The sequence below is a fragment of the Nannospalax galili genome, unplaced genomic scaffold (genome assembly GCF_000622305.1).
Source record: "Nannospalax galili isolate Female #2095 unplaced genomic scaffold, S.galili_v1.0 scaffold278, whole genome shotgun sequence".
Lineage (NCBI taxonomy): Eukaryota > Metazoa > Chordata > Mammalia > Rodentia > Spalacidae > Nannospalax > Nannospalax galili.
In genome coordinates, this window is record NW_008347536.1 from 2,473,264 (window position 1) to 2,486,368 (window position 13,105).

The 13,105-nt window shown below is 41.7% G+C and overlaps 1 long non-coding RNA gene across 1 annotated transcript; it reads left to right on the plus strand.

Moving 5' to 3' along the window:
- Nucleotides 1-2,462: 2,462 nt before the first annotated feature.
- LOC115072211 lies at nt 2,463-7,064 on the plus strand. The gene is made up of 3 exons (XR_003851279.1): nt 2,463-2,547; nt 4,170-4,404; nt 6,944-7,064. It is a non-coding gene; the product is annotated as an uncharacterized LOC115072211 (long non-coding RNA).
- Nucleotides 7,065-13,105: the final 6,041 nt, after the last annotated feature.

A 13,105-nucleotide genomic window follows, 5' to 3' on the forward strand; every position in this document is an offset into this window, starting at 1 on the left:
GAGCCCAAAGCATATGTCCCTGTAAAGACTGTATGGTCGGTCTGGATGCCATGGTGAGAGGCGTGAGCCTTTTTATATGAACAATGATCCATGTAATCACGTAGGGAAGAAAAGATATAAACTACACATGCTCTGTGGCAGACTAAAAGCGTGGGTTAAAAGTTTTTATAGGTCACAAGAGGAAGATTAAGCATTTAGTAAGACATTCTTTGGTACAATAAATTTATTCTTAGAGGGCATCCTGTTGGGAGCAGCCTGTAGGTCCTCCTGATCCCAGGTGCTTCTGTGTCTTTTTCCTTTCACTCCCTACCTTCCCACTCAGGTTTTAGGACCCCCGCAGCTGGACTGTGGCAGCATCCAGTGTAGTCTGCCCAGGCACAGTGTGGAACTATGATCATACAATACACAGAAATACAGTTTTTAGACAGGATTCTGGCATGTCTCTGGAGGACGGGTTGGAACCTGAGGTTCGATATTACTCTATCATCTCCATGAGTGATCTTGGGGCACAAAATAGTCAAGGTTTTAATGAAATTCCATTAAGATAGCATAATGTTGCAGTTAACAGTCACCAAAGATAACAGAAGAAATTTTGGCAGGAAATACTTCCTATTAAACTTTGGGAGAAAAGAACAAGGAATGTAAAAGATTGATAATCATGAAGATAAGGAGGTCTGGACATAACCACTATCATTAAAGAGTCCTAAACAGACAGAAACGGCAAAAGCAAACCACAGTGAACATAAAATGTGGGAGGTGTCAAGAGCACCATTTGCCAGATGTGAAAATTTCCAGATATCCTTAATTTCTGTGCTTGGGATACAGAGAAAGGAAAGACTGGAAGTACACTTGGTGCCTTCCTGGGTTAGTGGAAAGCGGAGAGTAGTTCTGAGAGACACTGAGGCTGAGCTGCACAGGAAAGGGTTGGGGGACAGGGTTAAAGGATGAAATGCATGTCCAAGAGAGCAGCTGAAACTCCTCTCCGCTTGCTGAGCCCCCCTCCCCACTGAGCTGGGTCGTGTTGGGCTGCCTAACGAGCAGTGTAATCCCCTCTCATCCCATGGTTCTCTGAGGACTCTCTCAGAATCTCCTGTATCTTCAAGACAGTATTGCATGTTTCATGTTGAGGTTCGTAACTCTGAGGGTCATGTGTGTACTGTCTTCAGCAATAGGTTCTTACTATCAAGTTCTGGTGGGTAACCAAGAGCAGGAGCAATGGTCAGTATTGTTTGAGGGTCTATGAGACCCCTGATCAACAGCTTCTAGAAAAGGATTCCATTCCTGGCATTGAGTTTTTGTTGTTTGCTTTTTCTGCTGTTGTTGTTAGCTTATGATCTAGTAGGGGCAATGTTCCCCTGTTATAGGGTAACTCCTTTTAATCCCTTTTATAATGTATATGTATATACTTTTTGAAGCTTCTATAGTGTTCAGTTTCCACAGCTTTCTCTAAATGCCTCTAGTGTTACTTATCCCCCCTGTGCTCCCTCCTCTGTCCTGCCCTCCCATTCCTCACCCCATTTAACCCTGCTACTCTATCATTCCCCTTACCCCCTTTATAACGCTGCATTCTACCATGACTCCAGGGAAACTTCCCCCACCCGCGACCCATGGCCAGTTTTTAGTTTCTTGACCTCTCTGGATTTTTCAAATTGAAACATGCGTATCTAAGACTTTAAAGCTAGCACCCAGTTATGAGAGAGAACAGGAAACATTTGTCTGTCTGGGTCTGGGTGACCTCACTCAGGATGAAAGCTTCCAGTTCCATCCATTTACTTGTGAATTTCATAGTATCATTTTATTTTTTTAAGAGCTGAATAATATTCCACTGTCTTTGTGTACCGCACCTTCATTATCTATTTACCAGTTGATGGACATTTAGGATGTTTCCAATTTTGGGCTATTATGAAAAGGGCAGCAGTGAACATGGATGAGTAGGTATAAAATACAAATCTTAAAATGGGAGATTATTTTGGATTCACTGGGTGGGCCTGATGGGAAGATGATCAAGCACACCATGAACTAAGAACATAGCACAGAGCATTATTTTATCTTTATCTTTAGCTTAAAACGAATTTAACTTTATGAATATATGCATGAGAAAACATCTGGAAGACATATTTCAAAATGACAACAAAGTTATTTTAGAGGGGCTATGATAATAATGTTTTTTTGGCTTGTATTTATCCTCTAACTTTTCTACCATGGTCATAGTTTACTTACATGTTTTAAATCTTTAAATCCAAGAAGTGAATAGGAGAAAGCAGCCAGTAAAGAGAGGAGGGGGGTGGTATCTTGACCAGGAAGCATATTTTAAAATTGTCTACATATTTATGTATTTATTTGCAGAGGGAACACTAGATACTGTTAACAACCTGAGAGGTTGGGTCTGAAGGAGCTGAGGAAAATGAACTTGGAAAGAAAAAGGAAGAAAAAGGAAGCAGGATCTGCAGGGCAAAGGCTAAGTCGGGGAAGGCACCCCCATAAACTCTGGGAAAGGAACAAGTAAAGTCCAGGAAGAATCAGGAGGTTTTTCATGGGACGGGGGAAGTAAGTCAACAACCCTGGCCTTCCAGGAAGGGAGATCTGGGTGATGGGGACCAGTACGGCTTGGTGTCTTGAGAAAAGGGGAATGAGATGGAAAATGTGTACTGTGAAATGTGATGGGGAGTCCACCTGATTTAGCAAGGATTTCTGGGTGGCACTGAGGGCCCTGCTGAGATTGGAGAAGGGGGATTTAGTAGCCAATATGATCACAGTTATTGAACGACTTTTCCAAGTAACTCTGTATAGCTTGAGGATGAAGAGCAAAGGCAGTATGGGGAGATGGCTAAGCAGGTAAAACGCTTGCCATGCAAGCATGAGGCCTTGAGTTCAGATCCCCAGCACCTACATTAAAGCCAGAAACAGTAGTAGGTATCTGTAATTCCAGCACTATGACAAGATGGGAGACAGAGACAGAAGCTTGTGGGCCAGCTGGCAGTAAGCAAGAGATGCCAATGAGGTGGAAGGGAAGGACTGTCACCCAAGCCTGTCCCACAATGACTGCACTCACAAATGAACATATGCATTAGAGAGAGAGAGAGAGAGAGAGAGAGAGAGAGAATGGAAGGCAGCAGAGGAAAACTAGTGTGCCATGCTTTCCATTCTGGGCTGGAAGCTCACATTGGACCTCTGTGGTGCCATCTGGCCCTTATATCATGTCAGCTCCCTGAACACTAATTAGGCCCTGTGCTAGATAACTTTAATTGTCAATGTGACACACCTGGGTAGAGGAAGCCTCAATTTGGGAATTGCCTCCATTGGACTGGCCTGTGGCCATGTCTGTGGGGCATTTTCTTGATTATTGAGTGATGTGGGAGGGCCCAGCCCACTGTGGGTGGTGCCACTCCTGGGCTGTATTGTATACAAAAGCAGTTTGAACACTGGCCAGGGGAGCAAGCCAGTAAAGTGTTCCTCCATGGCCTATACTTCACTCCTTCCTCCAGGTTCCTGCCGTAAGTTCCTACCTTGAGCATCCTGATGAACTGTGATGCAGGAGAGGTAAATCAAATAAATCCTCTCCTCCTCAAGTTGGTCAGAGTGTTTTATCACAGCAATTGAAGACAAACTAGAACAGGTCCTCTGAGCGGTAAAAATCACTCCTGCTCAATTATTCAGAACTTAACAAACATCAAAGGGCTCAGATCCTGGATGAATGCAGTGAAGGCCAGTCACAGACATGCGAAGGCTAATGTCAAAAGAAAGGATATAGTAGTTTGTATATCACTTGTGAGGTGGAAGGAGGAGGATTAGGAATTCTAGGTTATTCTCAGGTACCATAGTAAATTCGAAGCCAGCCTAGGTTAAATGGAACCCTCTCTCAAAACAGACAGACAGAAAGGAAGGAAGGAAGGGAGAGAGGGAGGGAGGGAGGGAGGGAAGGAAGGAAGGAAGGAAGGAAGGAAGGAAGGAAGGAAGGAAGGACGGAAGGGAAGAAAGAAAAGGGTTATTTATCATGTACTATGGACCAGGCATTTCTTATACTTTAAACTTCTCTTTAGTCTACAAGGTAGCCACAACTGATCAATGGGGCAAATGATAGAGAGACTGAAGAACCTTTTCAGAATCACCTAGAAGGTGAGAGGGAGAACTGGCATTCAGCCCAGGTGTTTGTCTCTTCTCCATTTTAGAATTCAGCTTTGGAAGTCTGCAAATGAATATCCATACAAAATGCTTTGGAATGCTATGCTTCAATGAAACATAGAAGAAAGAAGGGATGGACAAGAGAATGATCACTTAGGCTCCTTACAGGTGTGATACTGCAGGGTATAGTGACAAGGAGTGCAAAGGGAGGCGACGGCACAGAGCTGGGGAAGCCAGATCTTTAAGGACTTCATATGCCAGCCACACAAAGTTCTATGCTTTGTAAGTCTTATTTAAATGGTTTATACCATTACTACTCTTTCTCTTTTGCTCCTTTAATATTTAGTTGTTCTGAAAATTCCAGTCTAGCTACCAAGTCTATGAAAGGGATCTGCTGCCATTTTAGGAGGAATATGAAAAGATCTTTAAAGAAAAATGAAAAACAGTATTCAGTAAAGCAGCACTCCTTCACCAGGTAGCATGGACTTTAGGCAATAAGGTTTCAGGAGGTTTGTGATGCTAATTTATCAAAGTGTAATTCTAAAGTCAACTAGAGGCTCTTTGGCCCACAAGATCCCAATAAATTCAACTCATCTCTAATTTCATAGCCTGGAGGAGCCTTATCCACTACTCACTAATATTTACTTTCTAAAGACAGAACCTTAGGTCCATTTGCCTCCAGATTTTGTTTTCTTTCTGGGCTACAGCAAGGATAACTCAACCAGGTGTGAGTGTCAACATCCAGAAGAATTCACTGGTTCACAATAGTACAATGGAGCAATGAAGATTTCACTGAAGATTTTGTGGAGGTTAGAGGAAATATTTAGAGTAGTCAGGCCAAAGTGTACTTTCAGATTCCAAATTGCTCCTTCACACAGCATTCAACCTAAGGCACCTTTCTTTGACTCCTGTACTACTCATATTAGAACTTTTAAGTTCTATTTATTACTGAAAAGCATTCTTGTTGCCCAGCCCAGGAACAGCCCTGGTCTGAAAGTCAGGAATCAAGATAAACCTCATGCTCAAATCAATTATAAAAGTGTTATGACCCTACTTCCCACAGACTTGAGGCTGAAATATGTTTGGTTTTTTTTTTCTGGTCTTTTTGAGACAGGGTCTCCCTGTAGCCCCAGCTGTCCTGGAACTCACTATGTAGACCAGGCTGGCCTTGAACTCACAGAGATCTGCCTGCCTCTGCCTCCCGAGTCCTGGGATTAAAGGTGTGTGCCACCACACCTAGTCTGAAATATGTTTTTTATTAGGAGAGTTCTAGTGCAGTTTTCTCCATCTGATTATAAAAGGGTTAATATAAAGCCTCTTTAAACCTAAGAGAATAAAATCATACCAGGGTTATAGCAGATGAGTGTGTCTTGAAAAATAAAGTTATTCTCATAAATCCTTGGGGAGAAATTTGTCTCAAAACCAAACTTGGGTGGGAAGGAGAGGAAATCGTTTTGTGGTATTGTCAATAGAAAGGGTCAAAATGTTTAAGAGAATGTTTTAGGTAGAGGGCATGGCAACAGGACAGGAGCAAGGACTCCAGGAAGTGATGCCTGCTCTCTGGATAGACTGTAGCCACTCATGGCTTCCATGTGAAATGGCAAGAGGTAAAATTCCAGCAAACAATTCATCCCAGGAGGAATAAAAGTCCTAAGGCTTAGAAATTGAATCATTTAAATGATTTGTGCTGTGTCCTTTGAGTTTTGCCTAATGTTCACTTGTTTTGAAAGCTCTACTCTTATCTCAGCCGAGGAATCTGAGGAAGTGACTGACGCCTGTGTTAGGAAGAAATGGAAGGATGTTAGGAGACAGGAAGATGTTGCATAGTAGCAACCTTATCACCTAGAGTAGCAGGGAGAAATTGTAGAGTAGACATAGTGAAAAAATAATTGAGAAAATCAAAGAAGAGGGAGATACTCAGACCCCAGAGAGAAGAAAGGTTTTGAGGTCCAGTTTCCATTCTCTACCTCAGGTACTACTCTATAGGTCAACTTTTGGGGGCTATGAGTTTTCTTTTATTGGGAAAAGTTAGTAGTAAATTTTTTCATCAAAAAACATAGTTGCCAGGCATGGTGGCACACACCTTTAATCCCAGCACTTGGGAAGCAGAGGCAGGCAGATCTTTGTGAGTTTGAGGCCAGCCTGGTCTACATAGTGAGTTGCAGAACACTTGGGGCTACAAGGAAACCCTGTCTCAAAAAGACCAAAAAAAAAAAAAAAAAAAAAAAAAAAAAAAACCAACAACACAGTTGTTATAAATGGAGGAAGGTTTTCTCCTGCTCATGGCCTTAGGTAAGGCAGTTCTTTATGTTAGCAAGAAACCCAAAACCTGTATGTTTCACTTCTAACCTCTACCAAGTTCCTCCTCCATTAGGCTCTGCTTGAACAAAGGATAGGGATATTGAGATGTATCCTAGGCTTAAGAGCAGTTTTTCTAGTTGAATTGCGACTAGTGATCAAGGTCCGGCCATCCCCTTTGGCCTCTCCCTCATTCATGTAGAGGCTCTAAATTTCTTCCTGAGGATTCTAGAGATGGAAAGCCCTCAATTTGAAGATCACAACTCTAGACAGCCACCCTAAAACCTCCCCTACCTCATGAGCCTGAAGACAGCATTTCCAATATATTGTTTGGTGGTTAGACCAGAGGCTCAGAGGAAAGTCATAAGGGATTTGAGTTGCTTGGAGTTTAGGGAAGTGTTTAAATGACTTTAAGATACTTGGAAGAGCATTTGGCATTTTATTGTTCTGTAAGGTGGTTGAAGTATGCTATTTTATCCCTAAGTCCCTGGGTAAGGTTCATCCTCTTCTTCCTTTTCTCCAGCAGATCACCATGCAGATGGCAGAATTCACTAGGGATTTGTATTAGTTACTTTATGTTGCTGTGATAGAAACACTGACCAAAGCAACTTATAAAAGGAAGAGTTTGAACTTACGGTTCCAGGGGAATTACAGTCCACCATGGCAGGGAGGCATGGTGGCCGGAGGTGGCTGGAGCAGAAGTGGAAGGTAAGCTCTCTACATCTTCAAGCAGGCAACTCGAGATCTGGCAACTCTCTAAGCCCACCTCCAGTGATGTGCTTCCTCCAGCATAGCCACACTTTCTAAGGCCTCCCAAAACAGCTCTACCAACTGGGGGCAAAACATCCAAATGCTTGGAGCCTCTGGGGGACATTTTCATTCAAACAACCAAGCTTTCTGTGGGAATCTTCTAGGTTGGAGGTTTAATGACCTCTTACTATCAAAAACCTCGTTTAATATCTTGGTCATCTGGTGTCCTTTCCTTTGAGTAGAGCATGGAGTCGGGTTGCTGGATGTAGACAGGCAGAAGCTGGACAATGTCCTTTGCACCTCTGTAGTTCCTCAGCCATGTAGGCCTTGTTCTCACTCTGGATCAGAGCATGGGATACATGGGAGACAGATGTAATAAGGCTAGCCCTCTGGAGTTTTTCTGGCCCTAGGAATAATTCTTGGAGATGGGAGATTAAATAATAAAAGTTAATTTTGAATCTTGTACCCAAATATTGGAGGAATCTTGAAGAAATAAAAAGTTGGGAAGAACTGTTAATTTGGGCAACATGGCAGGACAGAGTTCAACTCACAGGTAGGTATTCAAACTGGTTTCCCACAAGGAAGTAGGAGGCCAATTAATCTCTACTAGACAAGGCAGTTTGCATATCTATCACCTACAGTTTACAAAGAACTGCAAAATAGCTGAAAAGATGAATATAACATAAATAGACCCATTAAACTTCAGCCAGTTTGGGTCATGGTAAAGTCCCCTTTCAAGAACTTTCTATAACTTTGAATAGTCATTATGAATCTTTTATAGCACAGGTAATCAAAGTGGCAAAACACCCTACATTTATTAAGGAAATATGTAGGTGTACACACAAATATACAAAGCAGTAAAATGTGATGCCTCATACCTGTACCCTCACAATTGGGAGGCTGAGTCAGGAGGATTATGAGTTCCTGGCCAGTATCTGGGGCAAATAGTGAATACAATACAGTCTCAAAGTCAACAACAAATGACTGGGAATGTGGCTCAGTGGGAGAGTGCTTTCTTAGCTTCAGTTCAATCCCAGTACCAAGGGAAAAAAGTGGGCATGTGTACTTTAAACTATACTTAGTAATATCCTTTCAGCATTCTAACTTCCTATAAATTACCTAGGTATCTAATAAATATCCATTCACTTTATTTAGAGTTAGCACAAGTCTGTAAGTTATCTGAGGATTTTTAGAAATTATCTTTTTAAGGAAGTTTTAGGGTGTGACTGTGTGTGTGGTGTATGCATGTGTGTACACATGTAAGTGTACTTTTCAATGAAAATTGTGTGTGTGTGAGAGAGGGAGAGAGAGAGAGAGAGAGAGAGAGAGAGAGAGAGAAGCCTGGTATGTGCATGCCACCACGAGAGAGAGAGAACTCTATAATAACCAGTACAATGGAATTTTAATGTCTGATGTTTTTAAGAGGAGGTTGAAGGGCTCCATACGCAAACTCTTAAGAGATCACAGTTAGTTTAAATGGTGTTGATGTTGGGAAGGACAGAGAGAAAGGTTGTTGCTTTTGGTTGAGGGATAAAGCAGTTTTCTCACCTCCTCAGGAAAGCCAGGTCAGTGCTAACATCAGAGCATGTTAGGATGCATTCACAGTGGGCCAGAGCTTGGCAGACATGACCATATTTAATTATCACATCCACCCTATTTTCTTCCCAATTTACCTATGAGAAAACAATCATAGAGTGATTTCCAATGTCACATGGCTGGTAAATGTCAGTGGTAAGATTTAAAACCAACAGAATCCAAAGACTACTCTTTATTGATACATTAAGTCATCTCCAGACAAAAAAACACAGAGGAGCACTGTAATAATGACCAGCTATGATTCACACTTCCCTGTGCTCATCACTCTTTGCAATGTGTCATTATTGACTTCATCAAGACACAGTCAGTTGCTCCACCTTCTTGAAATGGCATGCTCCTGTAACTTACTTTGACTAATAGAATACAGCTAAAGTGACACAGTAAGTTTTAGAGCCTGGACCTTTTAAAGCTTTTACTCTTAATTCTCTGGTGTGGTAAAACCACAATATTATGAAGAGCCACAGTCTGTTCTAGAAGATGACAGGTCACGTGGAACAGGACTGAGGATTTCACGTCAACAGTCAGCAGCAACTACCACTTGAATAAAGTAATCTTGGATATTTTGACTTCAACTGAGTCCCTCTGCCTATAGCTGCCCCTGTGATCCCAGGTGAAACCGGGCAAAGTCCAGTTGTTCCATGCAGTGGTATGATGCCACATGATGGTGATGCCCAAACAAAAATAGCCTGACTCTTAGCAGCCATGAAAACCAAGCTGCCCCTGTGAGTCCAGGTGAAACAGGGCAAAGCTCCAGTTGTTCCATGCGAGGGACTTGTTTCCTTAGAGTTCTCCCAGAACTCTGCTCCTGAGCAAAGGCCTTGCTCTCTATTTATTGAAATAGTCCATCCAGCATGAAATGGGGAAGGAAAAAGTGGAAGGATTTGTCTTATCAGGGTATTTTCTCTTTCTGACCCCTACTGACCTAGAACAGCTCATGGTTCATGCACACACACACACACACACACACACACACACACACACACAGATGTTATTAATTTAATCATACCTGTTGTTTAAAAATGGAGGGCTGGAGAGATGGCTCAACAGTTAAGAACACTGACTGTTCTTGCAGAAGACCTGGTTCGAATCCCAGCACCCACACGGCAGCTAACAACTTTTCATAACTCCAGTCTCAGGGGTTCTAACAGCCTCTTCTGTCCTCTGCAGGCATTGCACAACATGGGTGCACTTGCCTACATGCAGGCAATGCATGCATACACCTAAAATAAAAATAATAAATAAAATAGAAAATAAGTGGGATAAGTCATTGCTTCCAATAAATTTGTTACTTTCAACACTTTCTGTGTTCACAACACACGCACACACACCTTGATATATTCTGGGTCAAGGGCAAGGAAGGGTCATGAGGGATTAAAACTGTTATATTTAGGTTACAAGAGGAGCCCAAGGCCTAGTAAGTTTGTTTACATTGCAAACAAGTGGAGATAATGTCTCAGAAAAGTTAGTCACACAATTCCATAGAGTCAAAAAAAAAAGCCATTGTTGTTATAAGCCACTACATTTTGGAATGCATTTTAATCCATTATCTATCACAAATTATCTGCTTTTAAAGCAATTTATGGTAGCATGCTATGCAGAATTAGAGGATTATAAGCTGGAGGAATTTAAGGGGAGCATTTAATTAGACTCATATTTTATAGAAGTAAAAACTGAGAACTAGAAAAGAGAAATGGCTTGTCTGAATTCAGGGTTTCTTATAACCTAAGCCAGGGATAAACTCAAATCTTCAGAGTTCTATTTCTGGAATTCTCTTTCCCATATTGTCCTAAGTATAAACAGGGACTTAACACAGAAGACAGTGTTATTTCTAGATCATCCTAAGGAAAAATGCAGAAAGCTGTTTATGGCCTTAACTTCTGATGACATCCATACAAAGAGATTCATATGCCAATGACCCATGAAATTCCAGGAAGCATTTACTGGAAACTGGGCAACAAGCTATCATAATTGAGCATGCTTTATAATACAGGATTTGTGCATTTGTGGATATGCCATCTCCTCAGAAGATCATTTATTATTTTCTTGACTGCTCACTGAGTAGTCTGGAGAGTATGAAAGAACATCTGAGGTGTGGTCCAGGCACCAGGAGTTTAAAAACCTGCCTTCAGTGAATCTAATGTACACCTGGGGTTGAGACCCCTCCTCTGGGTCATGAGTTTCTGGAAGGCAATATATTCATTTTCGCACCTCCTGGAGTACCAGGCAGCAGGGTGATTATTGATTGAAACTGAAAGCAGCCAGAAAAGACCAGAAAGTGCTTGGGCTTTGACATTAAAAAAAAAAAAAAAAAAGAGTGCACGCGCAAACACGCACAGACACACCTGCGCACCTTTTAGTCTTGTCAATTATCAGCAGTTAGTGTAACCTTGCACAGAATAGTCTCACTGAACAATTTATAAAATGAATGTAAAGAGATGTGAGGAAGCTCAGCTAAGATTATTTATCATTTAAACAGATCCCTACACAGATAGACCTAAGAGTATTTGAGGAACAAAACTTAAACTTGGTAGACCTTAAAAATAATAGAGGGGGGATGGAGAGATGGCTCAGCAGTTAAGAGCACTGGCTGCTCATGCAGAGGACCCAGGTTTGATTCCCAGTATCCAGTTACCATTAGTAGCTCTGGATTCCAGGGGAATTTAATGCTCTGTTCTGACCTCTGCAGGCATTGCATGACACAGGTGCACTCACACATGCAGGCAATATACTCATATACATAAAATTAAAAAATAAATAAAAAAAAATAGAGGACGTGAGTGGGGAGACTTAGGGAGGTGGGGTGGTTCTGAGAGGAGATGGGGAGAGGGTCAGAGGATGATGAAAACACATTGCCTCAAGTTCTCAAAAAAATCAATAAAAATTTTTTTCCCAAAAGATCCTTACTCAAGCCAGGCATGGCAGCTCACTTCTTTAATCCCTGTACTCAGGAGGCTTAGGAAGGCATATTTATGTGAGACTGAGGTCAGTCTGGTCTATATGGCAAATTCCAGGCCAGTTGGGGCTACAGGGAGATCCTGTCTCAAAACAAAACAAAAGATCCTTGCTAACAGTAAAGAGCTTGGTATTTCTATTTCTATTCAGAGTGGAAATACAGTAGTTTTTTGAAAACGGAAAAAAGTAATTAAAGATGATTATAAGAATTTTAGCAATACAAGGTTGTAAAGGGGAATCAAGTTCAAACTACCTCCAATTCCTTTATACATATGTCTAAGCATTTTGCTGTTTCTGCTTCCAGAAGTTGGCTTTGTTGGCTCTATTTGTATCTGTCCATTCATAAACACCCATGTGCAAAAACACAGTATCAGGAAAAACACATGATTGAATTGTATTCAATTTCCATGTTAATATATGATTCATAACCATGACTTGTAATTGTTGTGATGTTTTTCTACCCTGGTGACTCAGTGAACAGTTGACGGAGGTAGTCTGGATGGGATGAAACGGAAACAAGAGCAAAGCCAGTGAAAATCTACAGAACATTTAAACATTTCAAGGGTTCAATTATTTCTAAAAATGATTTGCAAGATTCCATTGAGCTTTGCCCATTTTTCTCCTCTTTGGAGAAGACTGATGGCTCCCAAAAGAGCTGGTAACCCACACAGATGAAATGAAAGCCTCCCTTCTCCCCTCAACTGAGAGCCCGCCTTCTCTACAATGGCCAGCATGACACAACCTGAAAACCTTTCTGGCCAGCAATATTTATTTGCACAAAATTTCAAAGGTAGGGTGCAAGAGAATGGAAGGGAGACTAAAGAGTGCTTGTTCAAGTTAACTATTAATCTGGGGAAAGCAGTCTTCATACTGAAGCCAATCGAGAGTTAATCCAAAGTTAACCCCTAAAAGATCCAGAGCAAACACTTAGGCCAATCTCTGAAGCTGATGTTTGGCAAGGAATCAGGTATCAGGGAGATGTAAAGCTAGCCAAGCCCTTCCCAACTCAAGTGTCCCCTGTTCCTAAACTTAACTCCTAACAGCATCAGCACCTCAGTGTTTCTGTGGGCCTCATCTGTAGTTGCCTGTGTTTAGGAACTGATGAGGAACAGGAAAGGGTAACTGTTGTCTAATGAAACTATGCCTGGTATGTCAAGTGACTGTGGCTCCATCAAGACTTTCTTAGAGGGATAACTGGTAAGAGCAGCTTTCAATTCTTCTTTGTGCCTACCTTCAGAACCCCATTAGAAAACTCTAACTCAGTATCATGTAATACTTGCTGATACATTTGGGTGTAAGGATCTTGCTGAGGGGAAAAACAGGCTTGGGGTAGGAGAAACTGTAAATTCCAATTATTTCACTTAAGGGGGGGAGAGTATGGGAGGGT